The 21,070-nt window shown below is 40.1% G+C and overlaps 1 protein-coding gene across 1 annotated transcript in view; it reads left to right on the top strand.

The window, feature by feature from the left end:
- The window catches only part of LOC126412692 (brachyurin-like), a 344,847-nt gene that overhangs the window by 184,682 nt on the left and 139,095 nt on the right, over positions 1 to 21,070 (top strand). The window lies entirely within an intron of this gene.

Raw genomic sequence — 21,070 nt, 5'->3', positions numbered from 1 at the left:
AATATCACAAGACTATATCTTCCCTGTGAACGAAGATGAATGCTTTGGACCAATTTTAAATCACACATAGAGTTACAAAGCTTTTACTTTCAAAAGAACCATCCATTTTCAAAGGTACATCTTTCACCTACATTCATGTACAGCTTTTGCTCCTTTCTCCTGCTAGATTTAGGATCAGAGTTTTCATTTACTTCTCTCAAGAGTTGTACATAACTAAACTACGGTTCGGTGGTTTCGGTACATTACATAAATGACGTAAAAATTACCGATACTGTTGGTAGGGAAAGAAACATAAAAGAATATCTTAGAGAGAAACTGAGAGCTGACGACATCTCTTTGTTCTTTCGTTTGTTTAGTATGCACATAGGTAAAGTAGAACTGCGTAACGTTCAATGTTAGTCCATTATGTACATTATATCCTTATATAATACTAGCTGACCCGACAGACTTCGTCCTGTCAAAAAGATTTGTAATATGGCAGTTTTTTTGCCTACGTATTTAAAAAAATTCTCCTGAACAGAACCGTCACCCTGGTGATAGGGCGTTGTGAATAAAAAATAATTAAATAAAACATATATATGGATTTAAAAGTAAGTAATCGCTTTATTGTTAATCATGTGAATCATAATTATTATTATTATCATTGTAGTGCTTTGTGGTATACGATGTTTTTTGTTTGATTACCTGGCGCATAGATAAACAAATCTGATGGTTTTCCAACACGGGAACAGGCAACATACAATTGACCATGTGAGAAACATGGGTTTTCTAGATTAATACCACAAACACTTAATGATTGCCCCTGGGACTTGTTTATAGTCATAGCAAAAGCAAGCCGCACTGGAAACTGTAGTCGTTTAAACTCAAATGGCACATCAGTCGGAATCATTGGGATGCGCGGTATGAGAACATCTTCTCCTTTATACTTTCCTTTGAGTATAGTTGCTTCTATCACATTGTTTAGTAATTTTTTTATCGCTAACCGTGTACCGTTGCAAAGACGCGGTTGGTTGATATTTCGCAACATTATAACCACCGATCCAACCTTTAATTGAAGATTGTGAGGTGGCAATCCTGGCAAATCCAGCGAGTTTAAAAATTCCGGTGGATAGTTGACTACATCATCTTGATTAGTAGCCGAATCAACTGATTTATATATCCTCAATTCGCCTGTAATTTGTTCTTGAATTTTGAAATTTAATTCATTTACATCTATGTTTTTTGCAGCCAGTATAGCTCGTTCGCTCAACCAATCATGGTTTCTGTAATTTTGAGAAACATCTGGAAACACCTTCTGAATAAGTTCATCTTTTGATCGAGTTAACTGACAAAAACTTTGAGGAAAGTTAATGCAGCCAGTCAACATGTCTATAGGAAATTTGCCATTACCAATGTCAATGAGTTGTTTAGAGAATATGTTTCCAGATTGGTCATTTCGCAACTCGACACGCATATTCTTGCTTAAATGAAGTACTTTGACATGTTTCCACAAATTGGAGGACTTTAGACATGCATTGAGTTCATCAGCTGGCGTTGATCGTGGAATCACTGGCAATGTTTGACGAAAATCTCCTGCTAATAAAATCATTGCACCACCAAATCGGTTATTATTGCTCCGTAGATCTTTTAAGGTTCTGTCTAAAGCCTCCAAAGATTTTTTATGTGCCATCGTGCATTCATCCCAAACAATCAATTTACATTGCTGCAAAACCTTTGCCATTGCAGAGTTCTTCGAAACGTTGCAGGTTGGAGTTTCATTGCTTTGCATATTTAATGGCAATTTTAGTGCTGAATGGGCTGTTCGACCACCTTCAAGCAAAGTTGCTGCGATTCCCGACGAAGCGAGTGCAAGTGCAATTTTATTTTGTCAGCGAATTGTTGCTAATATTAATGAAATCAAAAAAGTTTTTCCTGTACCACCAGGTGCATCTAAGAAGTAAATCCCTCCAGTTTCATCATTTGTTACTTTCATAAGAGTTTCAAATACATACTTCTGTTGTTCAGTTAACAGTGGAAGATTTGTTTGAATTAATTCTTTCAAAGCGTTGAGATCATACAGTTTTTCTCGATGCAACTCTTGGTTAAAAGCGTCATGCATTGGACGATTGGGCGCGGTCAGGCCTAATTGAATTAATAGTTTGTTTGACATTATCAAGCACATGTCCTCAATTGAAATCAATGCTTCATTGTAAATTTCTTCACTGATTTGTATATTTGGATTTCCCATTCTATTCCGTATTTGATACAAAATATCATCACACATTTTGTATTGATCCACAAATCAATTGGGTTTGATGGGAAGCATGTAGATATGATTATAGAAAACAATGTTCGTATTTGATGAGCGTGTGATGATATTACAGCATCATTGAGAGTTTGCTCCCAATGAGCGTCATTTTCAAGCAATTGCAAACGTTGACAGGCTTCTCTGTAGGATCCACACAATTCACCATGAACAGTTCGTAACTGTTGGAATGATGTTGGGCCACGTACATTGACTAATAGCAGTCGTAAATAAAAACATTCATCATTGCTTGGATGTACTGAATAAATCCGGCCAATCGCATCGGTGGAATATACATCTGTATATCCTGGAACTGGTTTTCCTTGTTTCCGTCGTATAAATCTCCTTGAGGATTGATTCCAGGTATAATATTTTGGCATTTCAGAATATAGCAATGTTTGTGCGAAATGATCGTTTTGGCATGTCTCAAAAAAACTGGTTAATGTAGTAGATGGTGGCTGAGCAGCTCTTTGTACTGCATTCTGTGCTGTAAAATACACTCTTTGTCCATTTTCTAAATGCACAGCTAAGTGAACAACAGAAGGGTGTCTCTCATGAATAGGAAAAGAAAATATTCGCCAAACTGCTTCATTACTACTGACATAGCGGCCCATTTGGTATTGGGTAACTTCATCATTGGAATTCTCTGCACCAATTCCAATCACAGCCATATCACTCCCTTTGGTTACATATTTGCAAATGTATTTAATAGATTTCACTGAATGGCAAGATTCAACGTTGATGTGTGCTTTGAATGTCTTTGATAAAATGGGTGAATATGGAACAATCCAACGATTATCTATTTCAATATCTTGTTGATTTAATTTGACAATTGTTGATTTTCCATTGTCTGCTGTCGATCTGCGACGATACAATGGATAACCGTCATTACCAGTAATTTTTTCCGATATTAATGTCCGTGGATATCGTTTTGAACATTTACCATCCATCATACACGGTGAATTTTGATTAAGAGTTCCACAGGGACCATGTATCATGTTTTTGATAACTACCTCATGCAATCCAGGATCTACTTGTACATTAGGGATTTCAGCTGATATCACTGCATCAACTTCATTTGGCCTTATCTTTTCAACCAACCAAATCAAAATGTGTGCATGTGGCAATCCTCGTTTCTGCCACTCCACAGAATACATCCAGCAGCGTGTCTCACCAAACACATTATGTTTTACGATGAAATCCATTAAAGATTTCAACTTTTGTCTAAAGACTCTGGCTGTAATATCATGATGATCAATGGGTGATTGCCCAGGGAATAACTCCTGCTTGATTTCTATCCATTGCGGATTGCATGTAAATGTGATGAACAAATCTGCTGTACCATAATGACGAACATACGACATGGCATCTTGAGCATATTCGTGCATATGCCGAGGGCTTCCGATGTATGTTGCTGGAAGAATAGTCATCCGACCGACATTCTGTGCATTTCCATCAGTATTAATCGCATCTCGAAGGTGAATATACTCTTCAGATCGGAGTTTGGTTTGATTCAACCTGATGAATGTTAATCTCTCCGTTTCAATTTTTACATACATGTCAACAACATATTTGTGATATAATCGCCGACATTTCAATATGTGATTTTCTTCATTTTCCCGAATCATTAGGCGGTATGAATAATAGTTCATTGAACTGACTTTTTTGTTGGTTTCAGAACCTGTAAATAGATTTTCTTTTAATAACATTCAAATATAAAATTAAAATACATAATATAATGACTGAGATATTATCGCCATAGCTAAATTAATATTTTAGTTACCTGTAATGGGATTTATCATTTTTATTGAGAAATCGTAGCCATCTTCACCTTGCCAAAATATAATGGGATATTGCAGTGCATCATATGAGCGGTGTGTTTCCTTTATACGTTGTAATTGATCATTCCGACGATGTAAAACAATATCACGGGATTCCAAGTTTTCTCCAACTACAACGATAGCAACTTCATCAATAGTTGGTGCATTAAAACGTCTTGTATGTTGACCTGCAGGTGTTTTATCAGCTCTGATTACAATTTTGTGATTATCGGATGGCATCAGATCCAGGGCAGTTTTAAACAATATAATCAATTGATTGTGTTGATGAAATAAAGTTTGTAATTGTTCTACAATAGACCTCTTTACTAAATTGTTATGTGCACAACACAGATCAATTTCTTGTGGTGAATTGCCCATAAAATAAATTTGCAGGAATTTGTTGTCGCTATCTGACACTGGTAACAGTGAACCTGCTCTGTGATATATTTGCCCTTGTATCTGTAAATAAAATAAAATATTATGGTGTGGTATAAATTAATGGATTGTCAGTGATCAAACTTAAATAATATTTGATCTTAAAAAGTATATATTTAGTTTGAACTAATATCTATCAAATATAAAATATAATAAAAGTGTCACTGAAACTGAATCACCATATAATATGATGACTAAGTGATATATAAGTGATTAAGAAATTGAAGATTAGTGACACATCTTAACTTTTGTGACAGAAAATTTTGTTCGCTAAAATAATTATGAGTAACTGCTATAATACATACCTTGAAAGTTGGCATAAAATTTTCCCTAACTACATTTGTTGCCCCAAATGAAGTCATTTGAAAGCAATTGTTATATTGTTGGATATGTGTCAAAAAGTGTATAGAATCTGTTCCTATTCCTGAAACCAATGAGTACAATGGTTCTGGTGGTGGGTCCAATGGTATCAATTTCACTTTACCATTTGCGCAACACAATCCATTGGCTTCGTTTTTGTATTTTAATGCCTTACAGTGTGAGCAAACCGAGTTCATAGAACCAATAACAACACATTGGTAGTTACTGTAGTCAATTGACACATCGTAACTGAAAGCAGCTCGATTCAAACTTGCGCGATTATTAGTTGAATGTCGCGCTCGCGCTTCACGCGTTTGTGATATCCGAATTCTTTCACGTTCATTTCCGTCGTCACGTTCTTGTGCCGTACGATTAGATCGGTAATTAGCTTGGTTTGTAGCATTTCTGGTTCTTCTACCTAAATTGCTTCGTCTTATAGGAGGCATATCAAATATAAATTAGTTTTTCACTAATCACGAACTAAACAAACACTAACTAAGTAAACACTCTGCACAAAACACGAATTTGTTTCGTGTATCAGTTGACAAAAGCAAACTCAGTAGATTAGGTCACAGACAACTTTTTTTTTTTTAAATTTTATATGACTTGAAGTCAAATCCTTTTAAGCCGTACGAATTGTAACGCGATTTTTGTTTGACTGATGTAATGACGTGGAAACTGATGCATTTTATCTCGCGTGCCGAAACTAATACAAAAGAAACGCGAGTTTCGGAACGCGACATTAAACTTCTCCAACTATGTATTCTGTGCTCCAACGCACACACGCACATTGTTTTGATAGATATGATCTTTGACGTTAGGAACACACCTACATTGCTTAGACAACAGTGAGTGCTTGTAATTTAATATGAACTTTATACCATAGCAATAAAGCTCAAATTGACTACGTTTTAGTTACAAATCATTTGTATAGGAAAAAGAAAAGGGCTATTTTTAGGGTTTTTCCAGCAATAATTCTAATTTTTCTCGCCGTAAAAACCATCCTTGAACTTCAACGAACATTTTAAAAAACGATTTGGCCAAATTGGTCGAGGCGTTGTTGAGTTATGCGCTTACCAACACATTTTGCGATTCATTTTAATATGAACTTTATACCATAGCAATAAAGCTCAAATTGACTACGTTTTAGTTACAAATCATTTGTATAGGAAAAAGAAAAGGGCTATTTTTAGGGTTTTTCCAGCAATAATTCTAATTTTTCTCGCCGTAAAAACCATCCTTGAACTTCAACGAACATTTTAAAAAAAGATTTGGCCAAATTGGTCGAGGCGTTGTTGAGTTATGCGCTTACCAACACATTTTGCGATTCATTTTTATATTATAGATAAATCGCATTTCATAAAAAAAGTAGCTGATTGCGTGTCTTCTGCGCTTTTGTGTAACCAAAGAATTACATTTGATACAATAGCTCCCTACTTAGCAATCATATACAACCGCTCGCTCGCCGATAGATCTGTACCTACAGATTGGAAAATTGCGCAGGTCGCACCAGTGTTTAAGAAGGGTAGTAGGAGTAATCCATCGAACTACAGACATATATCATTGACGTCGGTTTGCAGTAGGGTTTTGGAGCATATACTGCATTCAATCATTATGAATCACCTCGAAGAGAACGATCTATTGATACGTATTCAGCATGGTTTCAGAAAACATCGTTCTTGTGCAACGCAGCTAGTTCTTTATTCGCACGAAGTAATGGCCGCTATCGACAGGGGATCTCAAGTTGATTCAGTATTTCTAGACTTCCGGAAAGCTTTTGACACCGTTCCTCACAAGCGACGTCTAATCAAGCTGCGGGCCTATAGCGTATCGTCTCAGTTGTGCGACTGGATTCGTGATTTCCTGTCAGGAAGGTCGCAGTTCGTAGTAATATACGGCAAATCATCGAGTAAAACTGAAGTGATATCAGGTGTTCCCCAAAGGAAGCGTCCTGGGACCTCTGCTGTTCCTGATCTGTATAAATGACCTAGGTGACAATCTGAGCAGTTCTCTTAGGTTGTTCGTAGATGATGCTGTAATTTACCGTCTAGTAAGGTCATCCGAAGACCAGTATCAGTTGCAAAGCGATTTAGAAAAGATTGCTGTATGGTGTGGCAGGTGGCAGTTGACGCTAAATAACGAAAAGTGTGAGGTGATCCACATGAGTTCCAAAAGAAATCCGTTGGAATTCGATTACTCGATAAATAGTACAATTCTCAAGGCTGTCAATTCAACTAAGTACCTGGGTGTTAACATTACGAACAACTTCAGTTGGAAAGACCACATAGATAATATTGTGGGGAAGGCGAGCCAAAGGTTGCGTTTCATTGGCAGGACACTTAGAAGATGCAACAAGTCCACTAAAGAGACAGCTTACACTACACTCGTTCGTCCTCTGTTAGAATATTGCTGCGCGGTGTGGGATCCTTACCAGATGGGATTGACGGAGGACATCGAAAGGGTGCAAAAAAGGGCAGCTCGTTTTGTATTATCACGTAATAGGGGAGAGAGTGTGGCAGATATGATACGCGAGTTGGGATGGAAGTCATTAAAGCAAAGACGTTTTTCGTCGCGGCGAGATCTATTTACGAAATTTCAGTCACTAATTTTCTCTTCCGAATGCGAAACTATTTTAATGAGCCCAACCTACATAGGTAGGAATGATCATCAAAATAAAATAAGATAAATCAGAGCTCGAACAGAAAGGTTTAGGTGTTCGTTTTTCCCGCGCGCTGTTCGGGAGTGGAATGGTAGAGAGATAGTATGATTATGGTTCGATGAACCCTCTGCCAAGCACTTAAATGTGAATTGCAGAGTAGTCATGTAGATATAGATGTACAGTTAACATATACAATCATAAAAAATGGTATAATAGTGTTATTTTGTACTCAATAGTACGTTCATCATGATCAAAGACACAAGATTCCTGCTTTTACCGATATATACGAAAGTTGTTTAGGAATAACAGAAACACTACATATATAAATTCGAAAAAGTACTGAAACAATGTTTGATATGTTTTTGTTTTGGAATTATTTTTATTCTACCTTTTTGTTGTGTAAGTTGCGTTTTTCAGCATTATATGATAAGTATGTATTGTTTTCTTTGTTTTTACTGCAACATCCCTGTGTTTCATATTACAAATCATTTTCCGAGGAAAACCTGAATTACAAATTGACAATTTCAATAAATAAACAATGAATATTGCTTTCTTTTAAATAACAGATAGGAAGATAACTATGCAGAATGAAATTGTTCTGTAGGTTACCTGGCCCTTTAAATTTATTACATTTCTTGACTCAATTTCTAGACGATTAACCGCTTCCAGTTTTTAGGGGAATCTAGTAAGACACCGACAGCACACATAAAGTAAACGCCCGATAGGTAAGCAACACTCCTAACGTACAAGTAATGCGGGTACGACCTTAACTGGTCAAAGATACAGCGAAATCTATAGTCTACGCTTACTGATGACAGTCTACAGTAGCTTAAGGTAGTTTTGCAACACTAGCAATGTGCCATCCATCGGACGGAGGACAAATATTCAGACGGCAGTCAAATTCATCTTTCACCTTTGCGAGCTTGTCTGGAGTAGCTGCATGCCTTAGTGTCGCTGTTCGGCGTCGTGGTTCATCCTTATTTGTTGGAAGTTGAGGTACCGCAGATAGAAACGATCTTTCACAAAACAGTCACATACCGTGAGACCAGGCAGCCCCGGACGCCACTGTTACCATCTGAGATCCGTATGGCTCTTACAATGTATCCATTGTTCCAATGGCAGCCAGTTATTATGTGCTAATGTGCTACAGCCTATTGTAAATATCGCACTAAAATTACGCCATTTCTCTTCAAACACAAGCCGGAAGTCGCATTAAAATGACGCCATTTCTCTTCGACTGCATGCTGGTATGCAAATAAAACGGATGGAAGCAAGTTCTGTTCCGTTCCGTCTGCAATAACTAGAAACCGGTGTTGAGTGCTGATGCACGTGTTCTGATGAGACGTCATACCTTCCGGCCTGTGAGTGCTACGTTGCTCACAGCACCAGGTCAGTATTATTCTTTGAAATGGCGCGTAATGTACTGTGCAAGCATACGGTATCAGGGGATTTTGACGGACAGTTGACGTAACGCCAGCGTAGCCGTAGACGAATAGAAAAGAAAAAACTGAATAAAAGTTAATTTGGAAAGTTTCAACAGGTATCCACAGATCTGACAGTCCACAACCAATGGATATACATTAAAAGCTGATGATATTTTTCAAGAACAGACCCCGATGAAACAAAGTAAATGTTTTCTCACAACCATCGATACTTAACACTCAAGTGTGCATATTACGATGTGCCCTTATCCACAAACTGATTATTTTGCTCATGTGTTACTGTTATGTGTGTAGCGTTGTATTGTTAAATAAACTTTTGAGAAAATAAAAAATGGTGGTCAAGCGCACTGACTACCAATTTGTGAGCTTGAGATCGATTCCCGCTGCTACTTTCTTTTTCATTAATTTTATTTTATTCCTCACAATGTTAAACAGTTCAATTTATATACAAAAAATTAACAAATTCAGTTTAGTTAGGTTTACTACCCATATAAATCAAAAGGCTGTAGGCCACCACATAGTAACACATTTATCAATTTTTAAAAGAACTGCTACTGCATTGTTCAGGACCCTCGTGGTTGAGAAATGTTTCTAAATTCGACGTCAGTCAATGGTGTCCCATCCTGTCGAAAAATCAAAGTCTCGGCATGTTCCCGTATTTGTGGAGAAAACTGGATCTTCAGCTGTAATTGAGCACGTATGCGAGCTGGCAGCAGAAGGGGAATACCTTGCGGGAACCTCATGAGGCTTCGTATTACAAGTGGCGCCAAGATAAGCTTTCATTTTCGGTGCGTAAATTAATATGTATTTCAAGTTTCTAACTTTATTCATGAAGAAGATATAATTTTGTGAAATCAGATGAATCTTTTTAAAAACTCCATCTCTTGACATCGCTGCCTAGAACTCTTGCCATCTGACATCACGTGAAGCAGGGAGAATCTTCTCAAACTTGAGAAAACTTTTGACAGACAATATCAAAGCATTTACTACAGTAAATTTGAAAAAAGTATTTAGTAATTAACTGTAAGAGATATCAATAACAATTATCGTCAATATGAAATTATTGCTGTTGATGTTGGAAACTGCTCGTAAGGAATTTGAGTTTGTTAAAATTACTATTTTGTATTGTTTCGCTTCTTTTCAGTCAGTGGCTGATGTTTCTTTAATCTACATTTCCAACATAACTGTGCATTTTTGCATACTTGGTTATTTTTAATGAAAATAAATCCACCCTCTAATGATAATCAATAAAAATGAGCCTATGACAGGATCCGTTCAGTTTTCCAACAGCGTCACTTTGCGTCGATGAAGTGTGGCGCACTATGTTCTGCGTGTCTTTCCCAGTTACTATACAGCGTGGTCAGTACAGCATTATAAGCTTGTAAGGGTTTTGCAAGGTAGGTTGTACTGAGAAATAATTCAGAAAAAAATCGATGCGTTGTGCCTTTTAAGAGTTAATTAGCAATGAAGTTAGCCGATCAGGTCGGTACGTGCGCAAATTCCATCGGCCCGCTAGAGATGGTGTCGCCAAACGTGTTCTTCGTTTGGTTTCCTAAAACTGAATGAAAGAGCGATAAAAAAATGTACATGGGACGGTAGTAAGGATCGAATCCGGGCCAAATGCAAAACAGTCTTGTGCGTTATTTATTTATTTATTGGCTTTCAGGACGTGCCCATGCAGCCATCAGAATAGTGGAATGTTAACTACGACGGCATGAACGTGAGGACAAACACCAGCCAGATGCCGAGCTCAGAAAAAATCGTCCCAACAGGGAGTCGAACTCGTCCCCCTTCAGTTAGAATCCGCCGTGTTGATCACGCGGATATGGACTTTGTGGAACTATCATTTACGCTGTGAGAACAACAGCTGACACTAATTATATCTGGCGGGCAACTTGATTTTGCGTGCGAAACGTCCTGACTGGCTATCTTCGATGCTAATTGACGCGGAAAAGGGGCAACGTCTTGAATTTTTTTTCCTTCGCAATTATTTCTCAGCACAGCCTAGCCTGCAACACCCTTACAAGATTATCAGACTGTTTCTGAATGCCCTGTATTGCAGAACCCCATAGAACAGATGTTTGTCTCTAAGGGCACACGAGTAGTAAACAAAATCCTAGAGAGAACTTCAATAATTTCTATCACTAAACGACTCAGCTGGTTCCGCGACTGCTACGGTCGCAGGTTCGAATCCTGCCTCGGGCATGGATGTGTGTGACGTCCTTAGGTTAGTTAGGTTTAAGTAGTTCTAAGTTCTAGGGGACTGATGACCACAGATGTTAAGTCCCATAGTGCTCAGAGCCATTTGAACCATTTGACTCAGCTGGTTCATGGTTCATGGCGCACGATCCCAGCCACACATTTACTTAACGACTGCCAAGAGCAACAAAAATTTATTTTCAGTATTTCTCATAATTTCTTGACAGAATTTAAAAATCTGAATCGTTCACGTAATCTACTTATTAAGAAGTACAATCAGACGTTAAAGATTTAACACAGTAAGACAAGTTTTCCAGTTAGAAACTGTGTTGAGCACAACTCACGGCTGCAAGTACCCAGCTTATATTCATCCAATAACTGGAAAGGAAAGTATTTAGTGACTTGCAACGAATTTTACATACAATTCCAAACCTTCACAAAACTTCTTCTCCCAGATACCGCACCACAGAATGATGTAAGGTAAAAACTTTATCCTTTACTACATTTTCGCAATTCGTGCAGCAGACTTGCCTCATCCGGGATGACGTTTCAATTTATTACTGCCATACTACTAACTCTATCCGGAACATATTTTGCAGACAGTATTCACATGCACTACTGAATGCACCTGTACGACACATAATTCAGGAGATATAACGCCATAAATTTGGAGCTGCGTGAAAAAACCAGCTTTTTCTTAAAGCGAATCGTAAACATTTTCTCACTTTCGAGCTCAAAGCCAAATATTTATCACATTAACTTATTTGTAAAATAATCAGAAGTCTGAAGCCGTTTTCCACATGGCAGTTCTATTATTTACAGGATTCTCTGTTTACTGGATATTGCTAGAATCCCCCATAGAAATTAATCCCTAACGGTTTAACATGTGTCAAATCATACAACTTCTTCTTCTGATTAGTGTATTCCACACATTCCATACCATGCCGTTTCTACGGACAACTTTCTTGTTTCTTAGCTTAGTAGTTCACTTAACTTTAAACATAAATTTCAAAATAGCAATGCCACAGTGAATATTATCAATTCACCACGATTCTTAATACTTCTGGAAGTTCCTTTTATTGGACTGATGAATAAGTTCGCAGCGTTTTTCTCTAAGTCTAATAAACACCACAGATACACTAACAGAGACCTAAGTCATCAAAGATGTATGCTCCTTCACAATTTACAACAGTCTGCTAAAGCAGTCCGCAACTGTAGAAATCGCGTGATTTTGAGGCCAAGAACTCATCGAGCCATGTTCGGAGTGTATTTTGATGCGGAAAGGAAGTCCCTTGGAGGTTATTCAATAGAGAGCGCAACAGGTGAAAATCTGAGGGTGCAAAATCAGGCGAATAAGGTGGGTGCAGGATAGCTTCCCAACACAACATCTGCATAGTGGTTTCTACCAGTTTAGCAGAACGCAGGAGGGCGTTATCGTGGAATAGCACCACTTCACGCAGTTTTCCTGTTCGTTGTTCTGGGACTGCTTCTGCAAGACATCTCAGTTGTTGTTAGCAAATGTCAGCAGTTACGCGCAGGTTTTTGTACGGAGTGTTGCTTCTTTGTCTGGGCTCAACCATTCGGTTCCTCTCCTTATGTTAGCATAAAGACAGCATTTCTCGTCACCAGTAACGATACAGGATAGGAATGGTCGGTGTTGTTCAAGAGGCAATTGACGACGAGCAAGCCAAGATGCACGTATGGCTACCGGCTGATTTTGTGATTTTGGCTTAGAGCATCCGATACCCATGCACCCGACTTTTAAACCTTCCCCACTGCATGCAAATGTTCCGATTTCTCCACTTGGCACGCCATTTTCTAGCGTCCACAGCTCCGTTTCACTACCTCCAAAAACGGTTCAAATGGCTCTAAGCATTATGGGACTTAAAAACTGAGGTCATCAGTCCCCTAGACTTAGAACTACTTAAATCTAACTAACCTAAGGACATCACACACATCCATGCCCGAGGCAGGATTCGAACCTGCGACCGTAGCAGCAGCGCGCTTACAGACTGAAATGCCTAGAACCGCTCGGCCACAGCTGCTTGCCTCACTATCTCCAAATGACAAAATGACAAATAGTAAACTCAAATAGCAACAGTGAACTACAAGTAAAAAATGACAATCGATAAATAAACCCATAGCAATAGGAATATCGACGAAAACACCACGAACGGGTGGAGCAACCTAATATTTGCCTGGTAGCTGAGTAGTCAGCTCGACGGAGTGTCATACCTAACGGCCCGGATTCGATTCCTGGCTGGGTCGGAGATTTTCTCCGCTCAGGGGACTGGGTGTTGTCCTTATCATCATCATTTCATCCTCATCGACACGCAAGTCGCCGAAGTGGCGTCAGCTCGAAAGAGTTGCACCAGGAGAACGGTCTACCCGACGGGAGGCCCTAGCCACACGGCATTTCCATTTCCATTTACTTCTTCGATACACAGGTTGAAGAAAAGAAGAGAAAAATTGCACACATGCCTCACACCCTTTCTAACCCAGGTACTTCACTCGTGGGCTTTCTTTCCTATTGTTCCTCTCATGGTCCTTGCATATGTTCAGGGGAAAAAAAGGAACACCATGAACGACTAGAGATAGGACGTTCATGTTCACAGGACATGCGCATTAGTATGTCGTGCAGAAAACATTAGCATTTCAGTCACCTCGGTTCAACATGTGTCCTGTTGCCTAGTAGGCACAGGGTCCAGCATGGGCACTGACAACTTGTCCAATGGGTGATGGCATCGACGCGCATAAGGCGCGAATGGCGTCATGTGGTATAGCCATCCATACCGCATTTACCTGGTTCCAAAGTTCATCTGCGGTCGTAGACATTGGGTCACGTCACTGCATCCGTTGTTTCACCATATCCCACACATTTTCGGTTGGCAACAGGTTTCGTCATCAGGCGGGCTAGGACGAAAGGCTGACATCCTGTGACACCAAGAAGGCACGTGTTCGTGCTGCAACATAAGGTCGTGCATTATCTTGCTGAAAAATGGTGTCTGGGTTGTTGTGTAGGAAGGGCATGGCTAGGGGTCACAGGATGTCATTCACATAGGTCACACTGGTCACAGTGCCCTTGGACACACGCCAACTGATATTTATGGTTGTACCCAACAGCACCTCAACCCATAAGGCCTAGAACTGGCGCTGTATGTTTGCGCGAATGCAGTGACTGTGCGGCCGGCCGGTGTGGCCGTGCGGTTCTAGGTGCTTCAGTCTGGAACCGCGTGACCGCTACGGTCGCAGGTTCGAATCCTGCCTCGGGCATGGGTGTGTTTGATGTCCTTAGGTTAGTTAGGTTTAAGTAGTTCTAAGTTCTAGGGGACTGATGACCATAGATGTTAAGTCCCATAGTGCTCAGAGCCATTTGAACCAACCAAGTGACTGCGTGGCTGCCCCTGTCTGCGGCGAGCCAAAACAAACAGAACCCGGATTCGACCGAAAACACTATCTGTTGCCATTTCTGTCCCCAGAGATGTCGTTCCATACACCATTTCCGTATGGCATGTTTCTGCACGTTTCTCGAAGATAAGCGGAGAAGTGAATGACCCGCACATAACCCATGCCGTAATAAACGGCGAGGGACTGTCACTCTAGATAGTGTACGATGTGTTCACCGTTCCACTGTTGCGCCAGAGCCGAGGAGAACGTAGATCTGTCTTGCAATGTCATTCGGATGAGGTGTCGATCTTCTCTGGAAGTGGTCTGGGTGGTGCGACCTGACTCATCTCGTGTGTTCTACGGCCTTCCATGAAACATTCTGGACACTCCCGTTGCACTGCCGAAACACGCGATCAGCATTTCCCAGATGGATGCATCACGTTCTCTCACGTCAACCAATGCGCCCTCTTTAAGACACTGATTTGACGGTACGGTTCGTACATACATCTACTAGGCATCCTCCATGTCTGCTAAAGCCACAGTGATTTATTACCTTCGATTTATAGTGACAACGAGAGCCGCAGGCACAGTTTACCTGTAGGTGGTTCTGCGCCGCGATATCGATTTTGACCTTGAACCCGTTGGCCAACATGGTTCAAGTAATAATAATTTCTGCAGATCATACTAACGTACATGTCCTATGGATGTGAACGTCCTATCTCTAGTCGTTCACGGTGTTCGGTTTTTCTGAGCATGAATGTACGTCCTGTATATTACCCATCTTTCCCTATAGCTTATCGGTTTGAGAACTTTAGATATCTTGCACAATTTAACGCTTTCGAACGCTTTTCTAGCTTGATAAACCCTATAAATTAGTTATTGCAAAAGCTTTTGATATCAGATATGGGAAGGGGACGGAGGGGCGGGAACTGAAATGACGAAAGATACCACTGCTGCAAGACTTCGAGGCTACGACCATTATCCTCTTTATCACGTGTAGTGAAAGGAAGCAAAAACAGGGTTTTTACGCCGCTGTGATGGATTCAACTGAGAGGCAAAGCACCAGATTGGAATCAAGCAAGGTTGTGCAGTGGAAAGCCATTGGACTGACATTCGAGAGTCAGATCTCTGTCTAGCCGTCCAGATTTAGGTTTTCTGCAGTTTGCCGTAACCGAATATAAATAAAACTGTTTCCCGATTTAGTCAGTCACTTGTTTATTTTGCCGCTACGCATTTACATGGCTCACACCGTCATCTTCAGGCACAGAATTAGTTTTTCACATAGCTGGTGTTGGTGAAGAGTACAGACGTCTTTTCACAGTATCATACCAATAGCAGTGTAGGTTAGTGAATCTTCTGAGGGTCGCTGGAGTCGGAAAGTTTGCGTACTGCTGCTGTTGTATGTCCTCTCCACTGTACGCTGTCACTTCCTGTGAAAAAAACCTCTGTACCCTTGACCAACATCGTCTATGTAAATGAACAATTCTCCACCTGAAAATGATGATGTGAACCATCGAAACGTGTAGTGGAAAAATAAACAAGAGAACTACTTTATTAATATTTATCAGCAGTCGCAGCCCTCATAATGCCGTCATTTGTGGACGAAATATTCCAGAAATCGCTTAAAGCGAATCCTGGCACGGCTTCTTTGAAAAATACACGGCCGACCTCCTTCGCTGTCCTTTCCCAATCCGGCCTCGAACTCCATCTTTACTGACCTTGCCGTCGACAAGACGTTTTAGCCCCTCCTTCCTTCCTTCCTTACAAGATATGGAGAGGTAGGGAAGAAAATCAGAAACCACCTCGACATTCAACTTGAGTTATGCAGAAAAAATCAAGGAAAACCTGGATCAAAAGGCGTGGATGTAAAACCCGTTTTTGAACTGTACTCCAGCAGCGTCTTATTCTTTGCGTCACCTTCCTTAGCATCCGGAAAAATTTAGTAGCACATTAAATCTTGATAATTTGTATCGGTTTATTGTTATTTTGACTGTTACCAAAAAGTGTGCCACCACCTTCCACTACAGCTAGAATTACATCGAAGCTTTTCTTGTTTCAAGTTGTTTGTAAAGGGATCAATTGTCCTACACCTCTTTTGGATAATGTGTATCACTTACTCTCTTAAGAGCGAATAACATTCATTTAATTAAACCTGTTTCTTTTGCTAATACCGTAAATTTCATTACAAAACAAAGCAGGGCGAGTGGTACTTGTTCCTAAATTAACACATAAAATCTCATTTGAGGTGTAAAACTAGTTTTGTGCTATTTCTACGAATAAGGAACTTGTGATCTTAGCAAAGGGTAACGTCATACTGGTGTTTCTAGAAGTAGACTATCATCAATAAATGTGAAGCGTCTTATTAATTAATCAAATAGAAAAAACGTCTTGTACCCATGATGGAAATTTTGGCGGAATCACTTCGTTAAATCGATGTGTTCACTCAATGAGACTTCCAACTGGAAACCCCAGAGCCTTTTATCAGCAGCGTACTCCGAAAAAGTCTGCATTCACAGCACGTACACATGATTTCATCGAGACAAGGTTAAGTGTCTATGAAATCATGTTTCAGAATTCTTCATTGACTGCCACACCTTGGAGAATACTTACTTGCCTAAACTAAGTTGCTACGTGTAACAGTTCTTCTTGTCATCACACTTTCTTTTCTTCAGTAGTTATCAAATGTGGCGCAGTACTGTTGAAAGGAACAGAGGTAAGCGCATTCGAGTCTTTTACGCAGCGGACACAGTGACAATGGGGCGAACGTGACTCAAGATGAGACAAAAAGCCTGTCATTGGCAGAAAACCTGAAAGACAAGTTCAAACAGAGACTGTTTGTTATGCTGATTAAATTCTTATACTTCTATAATTATTACTTAATAAGATTTTAATGTCTTATTGTAGACGAAGAAAAAACTATTAAATCCTTGTACTAATCTGAACTACTCAAAGATCTAAATTTTAGCTTAACAAAGTAGGCTAAATAACGACCAGTGAGAGTATTTCTTGATGAGGGTAGCAGTGTGGTAGAAGACTCAAGAGTGTGGGTGCTTCGTGACAGAAGCACTCAGAAGTTTGCGGAAGAAGCAAATCATTGTGTGTGGGCAACATAGGGGACAGCAGCAGCAGTAACCACTCTTTGGACATCAACCTACCAAGCCAAGACTGAAGTCCAGGAAGAGTTTCCTAACAACCTCACAGCCCTTAGAAGGATCATCCGCGGCTACCCGACTCACCAAGTGGAAAGAAAGATGCCAACACCTGTCAAACTGGATGACACCACAGGAATCCGTGCCGCTTGGACACATGGAGAAGTGGGTCTTCTGGAAGTCCTTGAACAGGCTACGGACCGAAGTCGCAAGATCGAGGGACAATCTCCTTAAACAGAACGTCCAACTGCCAAATGCCAACACAGCACTGTGCGAATGGGGTGAATTGCAGACAACCCGGCATCTCTTCAAATGTAACTTACGCCCAACCAGCTGTAGCTGTAGCACGTCTGCAGCACCCAATGCTATAAAAGTTGCCCAATTCTGGGTGAATACTGTATAATTTTCTTTGCACGTATTGTATATGTGTTCATTTTAGTGTACCTCTGATACAAATAAAGAAAGAAGCAGCGACCAGAGGGGCGCCGACGTATTCCGCCGAAGAATGGCGTTGCATCCAGAACCACTTGACACTGCCACTGTCGTTTTGGAGATTACATTCAGAATTACTGGCTAATTCAGCTGGTAACTCCTAGGCTACAAGGGTTAGATGGACACCAGTCTCGAAAGTAAAAATCGCAGCCGTTTGCTGCTCCATATCAAGGAAGGAAGCAGCACCATGTCGTAAAACGACCCCTGTAGCTTCAAAGACTTAGTGAAAGCACATTTTGTTAACTGTTCTTAACGATGTAGAGATGGTTCAGTATCATTTATATAAGCTGCCATGGATCGTAAAAGATATTTGAACCTTTGAGTTAGTGTCTCCACAAATCAACTAATTGCTCACTGCGCCCACCCACATCGCAAACTTGTTTCCGCAAAATTTAGAGTGAAATGATGTAAGAACAGATAGGAAGCTGCCTGGCAATATCTCGCCGAACTCAGTATTGTTAAGCAAACTTTGCGACTTTACAACTACTCTCTCTTTGTGGCTTTAGAATTAAATGTAGTACCTAGGAGGTCCAGAAAGGAGGGATGAGATTTCACTTTCGTGCCCAGCTAACTCTAGTCATCGAAAATTGGAAATCGCTACGTTTCCTTTGTTAAAAATGCAGTTACAGAGTTCATTAAACAAAACAGTAAATGAAAATCACTGCACTTACGAGTTCCTCAGCACAGTAGCATAATGAGGTTCTCCATGTACTTTCAGCGACCATTGATCAACGTTCTCTTTGTTGCCTCAGCCCCACTTCATATGAAAATATTCAAAGTCCAACTTCGTCCTTAAAATCTAGAGTAGCCTTCAAAAAATCGAAGTCCCGACGAGACTGCTGAATCCTAAGCTGCGCGACTGTTACAAATAATTCAAAGCCTGACGACAACCGAAAATATTTCAGAGTTCAACAGCGCTAGAAATATTCCCAGTTTAACTACAGTTGAAATATATCTAAGCCCGACGACCGACCAACTATTGGAATTTCTGCAAGTCCAAAGACTGTTGAAATATGACAATATCATCCGAAATATTTCTAAGTCCCTCAACTCAGTAGTCTAGCAGAATATCCTAGGTCCACCATGCATCTCCTTACACTCACTAGCATGACCGTTCGCAAACGAGCCCACCCAAAAACTACTTGAACAGACGCTTCTGTGCACTATTTATAGCCGAAGTGACTGTTTCTCAATGCTGTTCAATTTACATGATGCTTCGGCATATAAAATTCCTTCAAGTTATGTCGATGTTATGCATATCAGTTTAAGCCTCTTTCCGTGGTACACCTCGTGATGTGTTCACAAGCTTTGTGTCATTAATGTTTTACTGTAATCTGGACAATGTTGAATTCACGTTCTGCAGTATAAAAAGTTAGCACAAAGACAAGCCACTTGATATTAGCACGAGGCTAACATTTTATCTCATGTATATATCATATGTAAGAAATGACCAGCCTTTTATCTGGTGGGTTTTTGTTGTGGAGTGGATACTACTTTAGGCAACAGTTTTTTTATGCGACTTTATGCCAATTTCTGGAATCATATAGAGTGTACTTTACGTTTTGACATCTCAAAGACTTCTCTTTATCTCCACTTTACCATGCTACTACGGGTTTCTAATTTGTGATTAACATAAACAATCTTTTTAAGAAAATGAATAGCAAAATTTGTGAAATGCTAACAACCCTAAACATATGTGTAAATTACTAATTTTTTATACCGGACCAGCATTCTACCTTACATTATACTTTTTTTAAGCCATCCCTAATCTCATAAAAGTTATTAGTTCCCTTAGATTATGATAATACGTATTAGGCTCCGGGTTCGAACCCCGCCACGCTTAAATTTTGAATAAAAACCATCAGCAATGGCGGTTGAAAACTTCCGACGCAAGAAATCACGCTGATTCAATCAACGTACTTGTCAAAGAGGGGGGAAGAGGGGACAGAGTTTCGTCACAATTTCTTGCCAGTGAGGTGGGAATCTGTCCCTAAAAGCGGAAGGATCAGCAATGATCAAAGGCATGAGGATGAAGGAGGCAACGGAAACCACTGAATTAATGTAACATTATGTGCATCCATAGGACATGTGTCCTGTAACTGAAAAGGTGTCATGATCATCTCTCCATTGGCAAAAGTTTCCGAAATAGTACCGCATTCGGATTTACGGGAGGTGACCCTGAAAAAAAGACTGAATAACCAAGGAAAGGATAACGTTCTACGACTCGGGGCGAGGACTGTCAGAAGTCTGAACGTTGTAGGGAAGCTAGAAAATCCAAAAAGAGAAATGCTTAGGCTGAATCTAGATATAGTAAGGGTCACTGAAGTGAAATGGAAAGAAGTTCTGTGGTCAGATGAGTATACGGAAATATGAGCAGCAGCAGAAAATCTTATAACAGGAGTAGGATTCGTTATGAATAGAAAGGTAGGGCAGAGAGTGAGCTACTGTGAATAGTTCAGCGATAGGATTGCTCTCATCAGAATCGACAGCACACTAACACAGACAACGATAGTTTTGGTATACAAGCCGACACCGCAAGCAGAAGACGAAGAGACAGAGAAAGTATATGAGAATATTGAACGGGTGATTCAGTACCTAAATGGAGATGAAAATCTAACAGTCCTGGAAGACTAGAATGCGGTTGTACGGAAAGGAGTTCAAGAAAGCGTTGCAGGAAAATATGGGGTTGGTGGTGGTGGTGGTTAGCGTTTAACGTCCCGTCGACAACGAGGTCATTAGAGACGGAGCGCATGCTCGGGTTAGGGAAGGATTAGGAAGGAAATCGGCCGTGCCCTTTCAAAGGAACCATCCCGACATTTGCCTGAAACGATTTAGGGAAATCA

Source organism: Schistocerca serialis, chromosome 7, assembly GCF_023864345.2.
Source record: "Schistocerca serialis cubense isolate TAMUIC-IGC-003099 chromosome 7, iqSchSeri2.2, whole genome shotgun sequence".
NCBI classification, from domain to species: Eukaryota; Metazoa; Arthropoda; class Insecta; order Orthoptera; family Acrididae; genus Schistocerca; species Schistocerca serialis.
This window is presented reverse-complemented; position numbering and strand designations above follow the sequence as displayed.